Source organism: Ochotona curzoniae, unplaced genomic scaffold (genome assembly GCF_017591425.1).
Source record: "Ochotona curzoniae isolate NIBS_2020 unplaced genomic scaffold, NIBS_Ocur_1.0 contig_64, whole genome shotgun sequence".
NCBI lineage: Eukaryota > Metazoa > Chordata > Mammalia > Lagomorpha > Ochotonidae > Ochotona > Ochotona curzoniae.
Genome location: NW_024466502.1, coordinates 40,546,078 through 40,564,040, shown reverse-complemented (window position 1 = coordinate 40,564,040; position 17,963 = coordinate 40,546,078). Strand labels below are relative to the sequence as shown.

The window sequence follows — 17,963 nt, the reverse complement described above, 5'->3', positions numbered from 1 at the left end:
AGCCTACTTAAGATATTTATCCCAGAGAGGGTGGGAGTTATCCTGGAGGCCACCCCTGGACACAGAGTCTTCTTACAACAGAAGTGCTATGTGATGAGCTTCTCCTGCATGATGGGTTTGTTGAGTTTTGGGTATGGGGTGGACACCTCTTGTGTGAGGGTCTTAAGACCTGCCAGAGTGGTGAGATCAGAAAATCCTTGTTTAATGGTCTGTTCCAGGGAGAAGGGCTGTGGAAGGTGAGAGTGACCTCCCTGCTTCTGCTGCTTTCCTCCAAATCCTTTGCTTTGAAATATTCATGTCTTGGAAAGGAATATCCTCAATCCAGTCAACTTCATTTTTGTGCGTATGCGCAAGAAACATAGAGTAAAAATAATTTAGAGGAGTGGTTGTTTGATCCAGATGAAAAGCCATGCTTTCCAGTGTGCCTTCCATGCCTGTATCTGTTAGGGTCATGCAGTCCTGGGGAGTGTTTACTGAAACTTGAGCAGATTTGTATCTTCCAGTTTTCATGAGATCCATGATATCATGTGGCCCCCATGACATATAGTGTCGATAAGCAATTTGGAATATACTGGTTTGTAATTAGATTTCCCAGAAACAGAGTATTTAATTTTTCATTAAATGTTCATTTTCACTTTTAAGCCCATCAGTGTCAAAATATTCACTACAGATATAAAAAAGTTATCAATAGTATGTTTAATAGTTGGCAATTTATGCAGCGTACCATTAATGTTAACACCACTGTAACAAGAGCCATTAGACTCATTTTCATATGCTGTGCCACAGGACAGCTTAACCTCTATTTCCCATAAATATTTCACGTACTCCTAGACTAAAATGTCCCAGGCTTTCTGCTGACTGTAATGAATGGTGGCCTGCTGACTTAAAGCTGCTCCCAAATTGAGGTCAGGGTCACCACACTCTTACTGTTATACCAAGGAGGCAACAAGTTGCAACTGCACCAAATCATCTAACGCACTGAAGTATCTAATGCATCAAATCATCCTAAGTAATTGTCTGCAATTGCTAGTGACCCAGAAGACTTCTTTTGTTAAGTGAGTACCCTATAAGGGTGTTAGGGAAATGTTAGTATGTGGTATTGCAAATTGAATTAACCTGTCATAAATGGTGAGAAGGTTGGCTTTCATCTGGGGCCAACACCTGGGGAAGAGAAGAGACATGGGACTAGGTAGAAGAAGATGTCCAACTGTGAACTCATCTTGACGGGGAGATCTGGAGCAAGCGCAGCCTGTATAAGACATGTCTTAAGCTGGGCAGAAGTGGCTGAGCATTTTTGCCCAACTTCACCCAGTCACCAGGTACAGACTGTGCTGGAAAGGGTCTGCCCTTTGAAGGGGGAGTTCTCTGCAGCTGGTTGGACCCTGAAGAGGCTGACAAGCTATACAGTCCCTGTATTGCCCACAGGTGGGCTAAATTCCTTCCTTAGTCCCTGTGCTGCTCATCTTTATCTCCCACAAGTTGTATATAGGTATGATTACCAAAGATAAGACAGGCTCTCTCTGTGCATGTTCTGATCTAATGAGACTGAGAACTCAACTCATTGATGTTAATTCTGCATGTATTACTTCACAGTCCCCTGGGAGGAAGTGAAGCACCCAGTGCGATTGAACCAGTCTTCGACATACCCGGGAAGCACACTTGGAGATGAAAGTGCAGTGAGTGAGTAGGGGGCTGCAGGACTAAACAGAAGGGTAAAGTGGCTTGTGACTCAGTCTCAGGCAAGGCCAAGGCCAAGGGGATTGCAGAAACCGGGCAACGGGGCCAAGTCTTTCTACCTCCACATAAACCTGGCATTGGCAAGGATGCCCTGGGAAAAGGTTGAGATCACCCTGCCATGGCTGAGATGACACTCTTCATCCAAGGCAGTTTTGATGAGGGTTGAAAACTGGGGCTTTCTATCAAAGTGCCCCTCATAGCTGATAGATTCATCTACCTGAACAGGGTTGTGGGGACACATGTCTCAGTATTTGTTCCCCAAATCCACAAAATCCATCCTAGCTAATGTCAATGCTTCTGTTAATAATGTTTGGCTTTCAATTTCTTGGACAAATGCAAAGAAGATACTGAGAACAGAGTGGGAGGAGATGTAAACTGGCATTGTCCCTAAGCACCTCAGGGGAAAATCACCCTGCTGTACTGGATGTTCAAGGTGACATTCCTAGGATGAAAGAAGAGGCTGCCTGGGTAGGTAAGCAGCAGATTCAGAAATCTCCATTGCTGGCTTCCTTGATATTACTGAAACACAGAAGGAGGTAAGGGTATGATTGACTCTATTCTGTGGAGTGTCTGGTGGCAGTGCTATTGTGCTCTGTAGAGCTCCCTGCCCACACATTCTCTCCTCCCCATTTAACCATGCCTGCTGCCCTGTTCTGACTCAGTTGACGCCACTGACACCAAGGACCATCTCTGGCTGAGGGCTCCGATATATCCAGGGCATGACTATTTGGCCTCCCTCCCTGTAGGCTGTGAGCACAGGATCTTTCACAATAATTGTAAAACAGCAACTCATCCCCACCAATTCTAGCATAACACCTGAAGAGCCCATGCTCTTCCCAATGAAATTCTTCTGCCAAAAAGAGCATGGTGAGAGCCTCACTACCAAAGGGAGGCTGGTGTATTTTGTTTCATTATGAACTTCAACCAGGGTCAAGAGCAGGTTAAAATACTTTTTGTGTAGCTCTCAATCATTGTCATGCCTGCAATACAGTGCTGCAGAACAATGTGTAGAACACAGTGGAAGAGCACTGAAGTAGACATTGTGTCTGGGCCCTTGATGTTCTGGTCCTCCAGGGACCGGGTCTTACTCATTTCATCATTTCTTAGAAAAGAGCCCACTGGGGCTGGTGCTGTTCTGTAGCAAGGCAAAACCCCTGCCTAAAGAAGCAGGATGACAAATGGGTGCCTGTTTGTGCCCTGGCTGCTCCACATCTAGGCCAGCTCCTTGCCAATGCCTGAGAAAAGTAGTGGGAAATAGCATTCGTGTTTGCATCCCTGCCGCTGTGAGGATGCTGGCTTTGGCCTGACCCAGCTCTGACACTGATAGCCATCTGGGAAGTGAACAGTGGATGGAAAAATTTTCTCTTTATCTCTCGCTCTCTCCTTCTCTATCTGTAACTCTTTTGAATATATATATATATATTTTATATTGAAAAGTCCCCCTGTGAGAGAGTGCTTAACAAAACTTTTCCCCACTCTGTTTTCTTCCTGTGTATAGTTTCAATTAGTAATGAAGAAAATGGGCTCCTACAATGAACTTTGTGCTCTTCTCATCAGACATCAGGATTGACCATCTGGTTTTGAGTTACTTCTTTCATTTGGATTTCTCAGTTTTACCCCCTTTGTTACTCTCTCCCCCCTTCTCTTTCCATTCTTCTCTTGAATGTAGAATTCTAGTCTGTGTCATTACCGTTCAAAATTACTTATAATTCTTTTGTATTTTCTACCAGGATCCCTAATATCTAGGTGTTGTGATGAGGGTGGTAGCAAGCTGTAAATCAGCTTATTTCATGTTCATTTGATCCCTGAAAGATCATTAATGAAACTTGGAAAAATGAAATAGATCATGTCATTCTCCAGCTTAAAACTTATCAATCACTTGCTGTTGCACTTAGATACACTGCTAACTACATATATATATATATATATATATATATATTGTTTTCTTAAAACATCCTATAAGATACCCATCTTTCTATTCAACCACACTTCATGCTGCTTTTCCCTTCACTCAACAATCCCTCTGTTTTGCCTTATTAGTTATTGATATAGGTTTTGCCTTGGCCTGAAATGGCTCTACCTCTTCCATTGCCACTCTGACATCAAGTTGATGGGATTGTTACAATTCTAAGGCATTTTTCTGATTACCTTATTGAGAACAGAGCTCTACTCCTTCACTCTCATATCATCCTGCTTTACCATCTGTGTGACACTGTTCACAATGGGGATTGATCCTCTTAGGTGATGGTGCCAGATTTTGCCTTGTCAGTGACCATGAAAGCCACTCAAAATTGACCTTATTTGGAGGAGATGAAGTCACAGAGTCAGGCTAACTGTTTGTACTCCAGAGGAACGGGGCCACATTGCTAATTTCCATCAGATGATTTAGTTCAAGCAGGGAGTTCTGCTCTGGTGTTTTGAGATATGTGATAAGGCTGAAAAACAGTCAACAGGGGTCCCAGTAATAGAATGAACAGGCTCTCCATCTGCTCCAGCTTCCTTGAGCTACAGATCACCATCTCGCCTTTAAATCTAGCTTACTTACTGCTCTCATTGTCTTCTAGACTGATTTGGGCTATAAAAGCTTTTGCCTAGAGATGTGAATTGTTTATGCAAACTGTGGGCTGCGACTGTGCAATAGATCCAGGCCTTTGCTTTATGATTTCAGTCAAAACAGAATTAAAGGCTCATAATCACCCTTGTTCAGAAAGCAATGTGAAATATTTTAAAGTTCACATTTTCATTGATCTTTTGTCATGACTAGGAGTCAAGTTCCAAATGAGATGCATTTTCTGTAATGCATGTGGCGTTCTGTCCTGAAATAGCTGGTGTCTTTGTCATTCTGATTTGCTGGGCCGACAGTTGGAAATTAAACAATAAAGAATAAGTTTCTGTACATGACATTTCATTTTTGGATAACCAGCAACCCTAATTCTCAGGCATTGGGATTAAGTATATCCATCTGCACAGGTGCCCAGAAATGAAATGAAACGTCACTTAAAGCAGTAGACACACTTCATTGCTATTATGCCCCAAACTTCCCTCCCATAAAGTATTTTACTAAAAGTAAATGAGAAACCAAAACCCATACAATGGTTGTTTAGGCAGTTTTAATGGGTATTGGGATGAAACACACCCCAACAGTCCTTCCATGGGTATTTACTGAGCACAGAACTGCTGTATCCTTCTTTCCTCATCATTGGTGGTGTATTGAATCAATTCAACTTATAAATCTGTTTAAAATCTGTGAGGAAGTAACTTTTGTTTCTATTTGTAAGTGTAGTATCTGTTCCCTGAAATGTTTACCCTCTGGCTCAATCATTCTCCTTTTTCTCATCATTTGGTTGCTCATTGAGCAAATATTTATTTATATGCTACATTACTCTGCTCTTTTTCAGTGTGATGATTGTGAGCATAGCAATCAGTCTCTAGACCCTTATGAAATTTATAATTCCCCCAAGTTGACAGACAACAAAAATAGCAACCACAGCAGCCAAAGACTATCCTAAGTGAGGTCACATGTTAAATCACTGAATTATCACGTAAAATGTGGGAAGGACTTATCAGATAAGAGTTATTATGACTTACTGCCAGGGACTGGGGCTTCCACAGACGGAGTCAGTGTCCACAGTTCAGTCCTGAGTGCCTGGCTTTGTCAGCTTTCTAGGTGAGAGCTTGCATAGCCTTTTCTAGATCAGAAATGATAGATTGGTGAATGACACTGTTTGCAAAATGACACCTTCCACTCTATTCCAATGGCAATTAGATTGCTGTGTGATTGTGAGCTTTTTAACATGTTTGTGCTTTGGTTTTCATAGTTGTAAGTTGACAGGAAAGGTTCCTGCTGCCATACTTGTGTCCATACAAGTACCACTGTCCCTAGGTGTCTGTGAGAATTCAGGGTCCCTTGGCTGACACCAGAATCTGTAGAGGACCAAGTCCCTGATTTAAATGGCATACTATGTACATGTAAATGTAAATACACGTATCTTCCTATCTATTTGAAATCATTGCTAGGTGGTTTATACTACCTAATGTAACAGGTAGTGAAGAGTTGGCAAGAGAAAATCTGTACAAGTTCAGTACAGACACAAATTTTTCCCCAGATAACTTTGATCCAAGGAAGATTGAATATGCAAATACACAACCTACAGATGTGGAGGGCTCTCTGCATAACATTCTAGATATGAACCATGCGTATTTTTATATGACAGTGGCTACATCAGTGATGCTATGTGTATGCGCGTGTGTGGGCATACACAGGTGTACATAACCTTCATATGCATGTGTGGGAGGGGGCAGCAACATTTTCTGGCACTTGAATATGTACTGCACCTCGTAGTTGGTCGTTATGAAAAGCAGGTGAATTTTCTCTCATTTGATCATCACAGGTAAGGTGGTGTTTTTATCTTTATTTTGTGCATGTAGAAAGCCAGGCCAACAGGTCGAGGGTTCTAATCCTTCTGTAAGGCATAAGCCAGTGACCTCTGACCCTGGGTCAGCGTTATCTCCAGCTCCATGGCTGCTGGGGCCTTGAGCCTTCTGCCTGGGATTTGGGCTCTGACAAAGATATTCTTTCTCTGTGGTTGGCTTAGCTGACATTTCATTTTGTCTCCTCGCCCTCCCTGCTCACATACCACAGAAGTGAGTGTTTCAGGGCATTTTTGAAGTATTGATTTCCAGTCAGCCACTATCCCAAAGCCCCTACCACGCACCCGTTCCTATTTGCCTCCCTTCAGTCAGTGCACATGGCAGGTGGAGAAGCCCCCCCCCCCCCCCCCCCCGGTCTGTTCAGGCTGTTCATGAGCAGATTGTAGAGTTACTGCAGCTATGAGTCAGTGTTAGGAAATCAGCCAAGAAATGCGGATGGTGTTTGCTCCTTTTAAAAACTAAAAACAATTTTTTTTGGAAGCAGAAAGCCATAGATTTGTATCATTTCATATCAATACACATATGGATCATATTACCACTTAAAAAAATCTCAATCATCCCCCACCTGTAGCAACTATATTCTAGGCTCTGTATTTATTGTATAACACCTGCACTTTCAAAGGGTTCTCACGCTTATCAATGTACACATGTCCATATGAACTTGTATATATCCAAATACCTAAAGTATATTTGTATATTTTATAAAACCAGGTCATGGCTTTGCAAAAATGATTTCATATATTTGAATATATTTGACTTCATCTGGCATTTTTACTCAATAAGAAATTATGGATATTTCTCCAGGGCAATTGTCAGAGCTTTGATTGACTCTTCTATTTTTTAATTAAAATTGGATAATTTAAGGCTTGCATAAAGATGGAAAAAGTAATACAATGAATTCTTATCACCTTTCACCTTGTTTCAACAATTATCAGCATACTGTCAATCTTTTTTTCATCTCTCCATCTGATTTTAACATTTTCATTTATTTTTGCTGGAATATTTTAAAGTTTACCCTGAGCTATACAGTTACTTTTATTCAGTAAATAATTCAGTACATTTTTGCTTTTAAGAAAATAATCAATTTTACCCTTAATACCTGTAGTAAAGTTTATAAAAGATCTTCAAGACTAACTGGTACCTAATTCATGTTCAAGTTTGCCCTTAAAATATCTCTTTGTGGTTTATTTGAAAGAGGATTCAAGTACCAGGTATTGCATTTGTGTGAGATGTCTTGTCTCTTTGAAATCTGTAAGTTTCCGTCTGCTGCCCCCCAAATCTTTTTTTTAAAAAAATGTTTATATATTTATTTATTTTTATTGAAAATTCAGAAATACAGAGAGGAGAGACAGAGAGGAAGATCTTCCATCTGCTGATTCACTCCCCATATGGTTGTAATGGCCAGAACTGAGCCAATCTGAAGCCAGGAGCCAGGAACTTCCTCCTGTGCTCCCATGAGAGTTCAGGGTCCCAAGGCTTTGGGCCATCCTCAACTGCTTTCCCAGGCCACAAGCAGGGAGCTGGATGGAAAGTGGGGCTACTGGAATTAGAACCAGCACCTATCTGGGATGCTGGGGCATGCAAGGCAAGGACTTTAGCCTCTAGGCTAATGTGCTGGGTTCCTCCACTCCCCTTTTAATGTCTGTAAGTGGAGAAGTCAAGTGATTCTCCTTGCAGAATTTCCCAGTCTCTAGAGTTGGCTTTCTGCAGTCTCACACTTCTACCCTGTGCTTTGTTTATGTATTACAGTGGCTATGGAGGACTAATTCGATGCAGGCTTACTCCTTAGAGTCAGAGAATTTAATAGCTTTCACAATGGACTTCCTATTGCATCATGCTGGGAGCAGCACAACATTTTTGGCCACAGTAAGTGATGCTGAAATTGGGCTGTGAGTTTAGCTGTGGTTGGCTTTATCATCAAATATGATCTACTAGTTTTAGCATTTAGCTTTGAATGTTAGCCAAATCTCTTATGTTAGGGGAGTTTGAGATTTGGTGAATTTCTAAATCTATTGCCATACTTTTTTATAGTTACCTTTGATTCTTTTGTGGTAAACTCTCCATATTAAGCCTAGACATCCTGAAGTGTAGCTTTTCCAGAAAAAATAGACAAAAAAGACTTTTTATTTTTTCTGTCATCGTTAACTTTCTGAATAATGAGATTAGTGTTGCAGAACTCTCCAATTGACCAATAATCCTTTGTAAAATTATTTATTTATTTATTTATTTATTTTAGTTACAAAGAGAAGGAGACACACACACATACACACAGAGAGAATTTCCCATCTGTTGTTCACTCCCTAAGCAGTCACAAAGACTCAGAGTTGGGCCAAGCCAAAGACAGAAACCAGAAGCTATAAGCCAGGAGCATCTTCTGAGTGTCACACATGGATTCAGGGACACAAGAACTTGAGCCATCCTTTGTTGCCCTTGCAAGCACATTAGCAGGGAGCTGGATCAGAAGTGGTATAGCTGAGACTCAAATTGGTGCTCATATAGAATGCCTGAGCTTCAGGTAGTGACTTAATCCACTGTGCCACAGCATAGGCCTCAATCAGTGACCATTTTGAATTCAGAGATTTTAAAATATCTTAGATTTTTTTTTGGTTGATTGAAATTTTATTCTATTTGATGCCCAAATGATCTCATCCTCGATCAGTGGAGAAGCCTCATTGGCTCTGCTAATCTTCTTTCGACAAGACTACAGTATTTGATGATAGTTCCCCATTTTCTGGAACAGTAACACATCCCAAACTTACTCAGCACATTTTTCAACATCATACCTAGTCATTCCTCCTGGGAGAAAGGGAGAAAGGGTCCCTTGCTGTGGAGAGTGATATTGAAACGCATAATGGCTCCGTACTTCTCCAGGACGGATCATAAAGTGCATATATTCAAAGACTTATTTATTTTTGCTGGAAAGACAGATTTATAGAGAAGGAGAGATAGAGAGAAAGGTCTTCCACCTGCTGGTTCACACCCCAAGAGGCTGCAACAGCCAGAGCTCAGCTGATCTGAAGGCAGGAGCCAGGAGCTTCTTTCAGGTCTCCCACATGGGTGCAGGGTCCCAAAGCTTTGGATCGTCCTCGGCTGCTTTCCCAGGCCACAAGCAGGGAGCTGGATGGGAAGTGGAGCAGCTGGGACATGATTCCAGCACACGGAAGGCAAGGATTTGGTTACTATGCCAGGTTCTAGATCATGAAATATTTACCCATTCCTCATCACTGGGATTTGTTATACCCCTATTTTTGCCATATCCTGCCTTTCAGTTTCAATGCCACATGGAAGAAGTTGCAGGACCTGGTCATGACCCTGACAGGATTAACAGAAATGATGAAATTGAAAACAAGTATGAGGACAGTTGTCATCCTCAGTAGAGTTTCCAAAAGCCAACAACTCCTGGGCAATATGTGAGGGTTGGGAAGAAAGTTTCCCCTTGGTTTCCTGAGGTTTCTCTCTGATAAGACAGAGATGTTACTTTCCGCTCCATCCTCTCTTGGTTGGAGAACAGTTTTATTTTTCTTCCCACAGGGACTTCAGTGAAAATGCATTTTCTGTTTGCCTTTTCTAACTTTGCGGCTTGCAAAGGGAACATGCTTACATCCCAAAGCCATATAGTGGCTTGGACCTTTCATAAGGCCTTGTCACTTTGGAGGGTGGTATGGTTGTGTGCCATATTGGCAGTACATTTTATTCGCACAGAGGGCATTCTGACCTCCTTGATTCTATGTTTCATTTCTTTGCCAATCGTCAGACAGTGCGCCATGGAGGAAATAGAATTTATTGAGAGATTTCTACTCTGTAACTAGCAAACCATTTCTGGCCGGTTACAGAGTTCCCCAGCTGCACCATGCTATATAACCCTGATTATCTAGTTCATTGTAAATTCACAGTAGCATGTGAGTTAACTCTCCCAACTGTCCATCTTTTCATTTATGTGAAAAGAAAGCTTCAGGTAATAATCTTAAAGCTTTTGGTAATGCTTAAAGATTTACTTCCAAATTCCTTTTTATTGTAGTACAATATATATTATAGAAATATACACATAAGTGTGCAAGCTTGATGGATTTCTGCACACTGAAGATACACATACAACCCCCACTCAGACCGATAAACAGTATATTCTAAGAACCCCAGAAGCCTCTTTTGCTTTGAGTAAGCACCTGCTTTTTTGCCTTCAAGAAAAATCATTATCCCAACCCCACAAGCACAGATTAATGTTACTTAGCTTTTTACTTCTGTAAGTGCAACTATACATGATGCTCCCTTTTGTATCTTACTTATTTCTCCCAATATTTGTAACGGTCAAGTATGCAAATATGTCTAATTTTAGACTGTCCATTCTAATTGCTATATGGTATTCTTGTGTGTCTCTACCAAAATTTATGCATTCTCTGTTAATGAGTATTGGATAGTTTTCAATTTGGGGTAATTACAAATAATGCTGCTATCAATATTCTAGTCGCTGTCTTTTTGTCTTCGTGCACTTTCCATCACTATAAAGAAATACCGGAAGCAGCCAATTAGCAAAGAGAAAAGGTTTATTTAGACTCTCTAGAAGTTCTAGAAGTTCATGGTTCAAGACTGGGGAGGGCCCAGGACTTCCCCTTTGATGGTGGCATTCTTATTGACATAGTCCTAAGTTGGCACACAGGAGCACGTTGTAAGAGACTCATGTTCTTATCTCTCCTTGTAAGTCATCATGATTCAATTCTGGGGCCTCTGGCCCATTCCTATAATTCAGTCTAATCATTAATAAAGACTCCACTTCCAGAGGCCATGATAAGGTTAAATTTTCATCTTGTTACTACTATCAACATAAGACATTGGGTGAGTTTGGGAGGACAAACATTCAAACCATGGCACTTCTGGTACATGTGCATATATATTTTTTCTAGGTGGTCACTTAGAGAAAGGATTTATGATCAATGCAGGTGCTACAGATATGCATGCCATAGGCTGCAATTTACAAGATGATGCCAACTCATTTTCCAAAGGAAAATGATCAAACACTCATTTGTAATATCTTAAAACTCAGAATGATACACTTCTCCACTAATACTTGGTGTTTTTATCTTATTTGCTTAAGCTTATGTAATTCTGAGTTGAAAAAAATTAACAGAGTGCAGAAGACTTTCCAATACCATATTCTGAATTCTCTCTGGAGTGTGGACTCTGTAAGAGGTAGATTGGACTGGACCTCTGACCGCATCCTAATTTATCTCTTCGATGATACATAATAGATCAAATGGACATACACAGCTTTGCACAGGTCAAGGAGAAGAAGTCTAAGGGTCTAAGGGCCCTTTCATATTTATTATTGAATATTTTGACAAAAATAAAGAATAAAAGATACATCATCCATAACATGCTAATATTTTCTTTTTAGTTCTCTTATATACAAACATTTGATTTTCATATGATTGCAATCGTAACCTGAATACAATTTTATATTCTGCCACTTTGAATTAATACTTTATCTGAAACACTTTCTTACGTTGTTTAAATTATTCCTTCATTATATGTTCTAGTTCCCTCCAATTAGTTTGCTATTTTAAAGAAGTCTGTAGAAAATATTACCAGTTTACCTTTCAGGTGAAATTGGTTAGAATTACTGAGTAAAAAATTTTCATTTTTTGGCTTTTTATTTATTTTTCATCTTCCCAAAAATCTCTCTGTAATTTGTAGCAGAGGAATTCACCCTTCTTAGAAACCACAAGAGTGGTTTGACTTAGCAGGAGCAAAAACCTGATGTACATGAACAACTACAGAATTTGTCATAATGTAGAGCTAAGTTCCTAGCCTTGGGAAAGCTTAAAATTTCTTTGCTTTTATTTGTAATAACCAAATTTGGGAAAATCCAAAATTTTTGACAGCAGGTGATGGGTGAAAACATTGTAGTATGTTGATGCAATGGACTACTGCTTAGCAATTGAAATGAGGGAATTATTGAGGTGGACATTTGATAGAGTGATTAAGATTCTACTTGGGATGCTTGTATCCCATTTCTGAAACTCGGGGATCAGCTCTCAGCTTTGCTTCCAACACCAGCGTCCTGCTATTGCGTACCCAGTGAGTCAGCGGGTGAAGGTTTAAGTACTGAGGTCCCTGCCACCCATGGGGGAAACTTGGATTGACTTGGGCTTTGTGGTCATTCATGGAGTGAAGCAGTGGATGGGAAATCTGAATGCTTTTTTCTATGCCTTTCAAATAAATAATTTATGTACACATGCTAATATGAACAAATTGAGAATTAATTATCCGGAATAAAAGACGTCAGAGGGGAAAAAAGAGTACATATTGTATGATTCCATTGTATAAAGCTGTATAAAATGCTAACTAATTATAAAAACTGAAAGCTGATCAGTAGTAGGGAACATGCGGTGGGAGTGAAGACCAGGGAGGGCCAAGTACAAAGGAGAGCATGAACATTTTGGGGGTTAGCGAATGTGCTTGCTACTTTAATTGTTATTGTGGTTTCCTGGGTGTGTATAAATATTTATGTGTATCAATACTTAGTAGATTATGCAATATAAATATACAGTTTATGGCATGTCAATTTGCAATTAAACAATACCGTTTCTTGCTCAATACTTGTGATTCATTTTAAGATCAAAAGATAAATGGGCTGAATTGCTACCATTAGTTCATTGTTATTATGTAGTGTGGTGAGTTCAAGGGGGCATCATTCAACTGTGCTATAGAATAATGAACAGCGCAATTCATGCCCCTTATTTTGTGTGCTCAAGCATGCATGTTCAAGTTCTAACTTCAATACTTGTGCTTGTGATCCTATTTGGAAATAAGGATTTCTCAGTCTGCTGCATTCTGGAAGAACATAGACGTACAGAGAGAGCACAATGAGTGCATGGTGGCAGAGTCTGGACTGATGTGGCTACAAGTCAAGGAATGCGAGGATTGCTGGGCCCCTTAGGAGCCAGGAGGGGGCAGGGAAGGACTCTTCTCCGGAGCCTTCAGAGGGCACGTGGCCCTGTTCACATGCTGATGTTTGAACTGGCTTTCAGAACTGTGAAAGAATTGTTTGTTGTTTTAAGCTATAGAAGTGGCAATTTGCTATGGCAACCGTTGGAAACTAAGAAAGCCATATGCTTTTGTTAGTTAGTGTAGTCTTTTTGAAAAATCTGTCTGTAATACCAAGGGAAAATAGAAAGTATTTGACCCATATGTCCGCTTTTAGGCCCTGTGATCAATCTTTGTATGTCAAACAATGGCTTCTCTTTGTTCTTTCCTTGTTCCTTTTTTGTTCAAGAAATTATTTATTTATTTGAGTAGCAGAGCAAAAAAGAGAGGAAGAGTGTGAAAGCAGGAGAGAGAGAGAGCTTTCAATCACTGATTCACTTCCTCAAATGACTGCCACAGCCAGATCCCAGCCAGGCCAAAGCCACCAAGAACTCTGTCCTGACATCCTACGTTAGTGTCTGGATGTGAATCACTTGAGCCATCATCTGTTGCCTTAGCAGGTGCATTAGCAGGAAACTTGGTTGGGAGCAGCGTGTCTGGTACTCAAAACAACACTCTATGATGAGATGTCAGCATCAGAAGTGGTTGAACCTAGTGGACCACAATACTTCCCACTGGTCTGTATCTGCTGTCCTGAACCAAGTGTGCTTCCATCATGTCCATGGAACCAGGGATCCTTGGGCCCTTGCCAGGGATCTGTGAGGTCCAACTGATCTCATTTTTTTCTTTATGACTGCACTGACATTTGCCATGAAAGTGCAGAAGCAACTTGTGACACCTTTGACGAATCCAGGCAGTACACCAACTGCGCTAGTGGACTTTTTCATTCTTGGTCTCTGAGACAGAAAACAAAGTGTCACTAAAAATGGCCTTGATGAAGCAGCAATATGATAAATATTATTAAATCTCATGTACTGAGTCCATGACTGTCTGTCTGTCTATCTATCTATCATTTTATTACAAGGCAGAGACAGAAAGATGGAGTCAGAGATCTGTGAACCCATCCTCTGGTTCATCCCCCAAAGCCTATGGTGGCCCTGGGCAAGCTGGGGCTGAAACCAGGAGCTGGTAAGGAAATTGGGATCTCCCACAGTCCGTGAGCCAGGGTCCACATGAGCAGGGAGTTGGAGTTAGAAGCCTGGTACTCTGATATGGAACATGAGCATCTTAACCTGTACTTTAGCTGATGAGTGCAATACCAGGCCAGTACAGGTCTTTCAAAAACCCTGCACGACCTCATGGGGGGGTACAACTAAAATACTTCTGTAACCTACAAATATAGAAAACAAAACAAACAAAAAGCCACCTTAAAAAACACTGTGTGATAGATTTCTGGGCTGAACAAACAGACTCTGTCCTGATTACCATTTTTGTTTGACAAACTTGTTGTTTAAATTGTTCCGATTTGGAGTTTTTGACAGAGATGCACCTGCGTGCTCAGAAATTCTCCTTTGGAGGAACCCATCTTAATGCTTCTGTTTACTGATAACAACATTTCCTGCAAAGGCTTAAACATAAGTAAAGCCCTGGGAGCCACAGGGATTTGCATAAGGACACACAGCATAAAGCAGTGGGGTTGATTTAGAAACTCAGCCTCTTCCTCCATCCTTCTATCCTTCCCAATCCACTAAGTGAGACAGGTGGCTTTGCAAATTGCACACATGCCCTCTGTGGTACAGTAAGTCAATGCTGCCAATGAAATAAATGCCAGGTGAAAAAACTGACACGTCAGGTATTACACAGCCACTTAATTTTTATTTTGCAATTTTCTCAATCCGAGCAACCAAGTAGAATACATAAAGAGGACACTAAAATGTGCTGTGATAAAATTTACCTCACCAAGAATATAGGTGTCTTTTCTTGTTTTTGCTTCCAACTCAGCTTTTGTGTTTTTCTCACTCTTCTCTTTCCTGTAAGATTCATCTCTTTATTTTCAAAATCAGAATTACCAGATGGTCACTATGGCTAGCCCTGGGCCAGGCTGAAGAGAGGAACCAGGAGCTTCATTTGGGTCTCCAACAGGTAGCAGAGAACTAGCCACTTGGGTCATCTTCTATTGCTCTTTCCCAGGCAATTAGCAGGGAGTTGGATTGGAAGTGGAGCAGCTGGGATACCAACCAGTATGAATGTGGGATGTCAACACTGCAGTCAGTGCGTTTACTGGCTGTGCCGCAACACTGGGCCTGTTTTGTTTTTTCTCCCGCATTAACTGTTTTCTGGGTCCAGCATTTGCTTCGACAAAAGCTTGTGAATGGAGACATGATGCATAGCTTCTATGATTAAGGAATTCAGAATCCTTTCCAGCCTGAGGGCAGAAAGAAACACGGAGAGAAAAACATCTCTAACATTTCCATGTACAGATGAATACCCAAGATAAATAGTAACTGACATTTCTGCAAACTTCCCTGCTGTTTTATAGACTGCATCTCCCCCATTTGTGAGTCTACAGCATATTTGGGCAACATCATGGGTTTCCTCTCTTGATGAGTCTTCTCAGCATGGGTTGGGTCAGTGTTTGTAGCTCAGCCGTCTGGTGCCAATGTGGAGAGCTCCTCTGATTTGATTCCACCCCAAGGCACTGAAGGATTTTCAAGATTTTTCCTCTTAATATTTGCCTTTACTTGATAATCCCAGAGCATGCTGGGAAATCTCAGCAAGAGGAAAAATTTAGTAACCATGGGGAGGCCTGCTTACAGAGCTGTGGGTAAGTATGAAGGCGGGTGAGGGTGAGTACTAATGTCTCTTGAATGTTTTGCTTTGCACAAGGCTTTCCTTCAGCAAAATGTGCGCTGGCTTGCAAGGACAGAGAGCTTTTTGAAAACTCAGCCATCCTCAGAAACAGAACTGCATGATTATTTCCCAAGAGGAAAGCCACTGAGTCGGGAAGGCATGTGGAAGCATATGGTTTAGATGCAAGTTAGAATTTCAAAGGCAGGAGTTGGCAAAGGGTTGGATGAGGTTTCTGCCTCACGTTTTGATCATCGCTTTTCTTTCCCGTTAGCAGAGTGCTGACCTTACCCTTGGCATATGCAGGATGGAAGACATGCTGCCTGCCTTACATCAACATTGGAGAGAGTGCCCAGTTCTGACACAGGCTTCATAGCCAAGAAGGTGACGAAATTCAAAAGGCTTGAGGGTTTTCTTTGTTCAAACTGGCTTCTTCAGGGCTTTCTTTCTGTTTTTCCTTCTGTTTGTTTCTATGTGGTCACTAGGACTCTCTGTCCTTGAGGTACATAATGATAGGCTAGACTCTGGTTTTGCCTGGGTGCACTGGTTGTGAACTGGGCTGGATGAGGATGGACATTTTGTATGGTGCCTTTGGGGAGGGCAGGTTTTGCTTACCGGGTGACAAGGCTGCCAGGGAGTCTGTTTCTAGAACTGGATTTTCTGATAACATAAGTGAGACCACTGGCAGTGGCTCATTGGAGTTAGAAGCAGCAGTCCAGGCACATGTGATCTGTGAGCAGCATGGCCCCTGGAAGAAAGCTTACTGAATGACCTTGGACCTGAAGGAGGATGCAAAAGGCTTGAATGTAATTGTTGCGATTTAGATTATGCTCATTTGCAGTTGGAGAAATCTGTGGATTGGAGAGGGTCAGTGGTTTATTCAGCCCACTGGTTCTTCTTGCCACATATCTTTATTTTGATTAGAATGATTTTTTTTTTCCTTTCAGGGCAAAAATGAAATTTCAACCTCTATTCAGTTGGACAGTTTAGAGGTCCTGCCTGCTATTTTCCTTTTCCTCTGCAGGGACTTTGGTAAAGCATGATAATGCCAGCTGATTTTAGATTTACGGGACTGTTAAGAGATGTAGGCATATGTCTGTGCATGAATGCATATACACAACTATGAAATCGAATGATGTCCTATTTTGTCAAAATTGATATAGAAGTAACAGCATAATTGCTAGGTTATATGTTCTGAAACTTTAGTTCACGGCTTCTTTGGGGGTCCATGTGACATCATATTTACTTTGTGCCTTAAGTGATTTCACTGGGCTCATCAATGAGAAAAGCTTATAGCTGTTCTTGCAAAACAGTAACTCTCCATGTTGATATAACATCTTGATTTGTTCACATGCAGATGAAAGTTAAACTACATTTCTTCTATAATTTTAAGGCAACTAAAAACCTCTATCACAACAAAATGGAAATGTTTTCTTTTCATGATTTTAAATCCTCATGATGCCTATACAAACTGCTTTAAAGAAAAAAAAATGCAGAAGAATTATATCTGCCTTTCATTTAATGAAGCTGTTTGTGGCAGACGTGGTAGACTGGATTTGTTTGACATCTGTGCCAGCCTCATTCTCATCTGCTGTTGTGTTTTGCGTTTGCCAGGCATCCTTGCTGTGAACATGATCTGGACATGATTTAAGGTCTACCAACCAGATGCGAAAGCAAGCAGCAATAGTTAGAAGGCAGCAGCCACTCTTCAGAGGCTAGGAGAAGCAGAGGGGCTCTAACGCAAAAAGCTCTCAATAACTTTCCAATTCCCAGATTACAGTTGATACAGAGAAGGTGTGGCATTCCTGAAGCATTTTGCCTATTCCCCGGTGAAACAGTCAGGAATTGCTAAAAAAAAAAAAAAAAAGCAGAATGAACAGGACCTCCTCTCACACTCTTTCAGTCTCTCTTCACACACACACACACACACACACACACACACACACACACACACGTGCACACACATACGCTTACACCGGTACGACCACAAATATGAGTGATTCTTTACAAAGTGCATAGAAAGCATGTATTGTTAAAAATCCTATGCATAAACTTTCAAAATATTTTTGCATCCAAATAAACTTTTA

At 41.0% G+C, this 17,963-nt stretch overlaps 1 long non-coding RNA gene across 2 annotated transcripts in view; it reads left to right on the top strand.

The window, feature by feature from the left end:
- The first annotated feature begins 693 nt into the window (after positions 1 to 693).
- LOC121163670 overlaps positions 694 to 17,963 on the top strand; it is a 272,948-nt gene continuing 255,678 nt past the window's right edge. Inside the window, exons 1-2 of one of the 2 annotated variants that reach the window (XR_005884935.1) lie at positions 694 to 1,680; positions 16,154 to 16,260. This is a non-coding gene — a long non-coding RNA (uncharacterized LOC121163670). Of the gene's footprint in view, positions 1,681 to 15,207; positions 16,261 to 17,963 lie in introns of those variants that run through there. The other variant, XR_005884934.1, reaches the window with a different exon arrangement.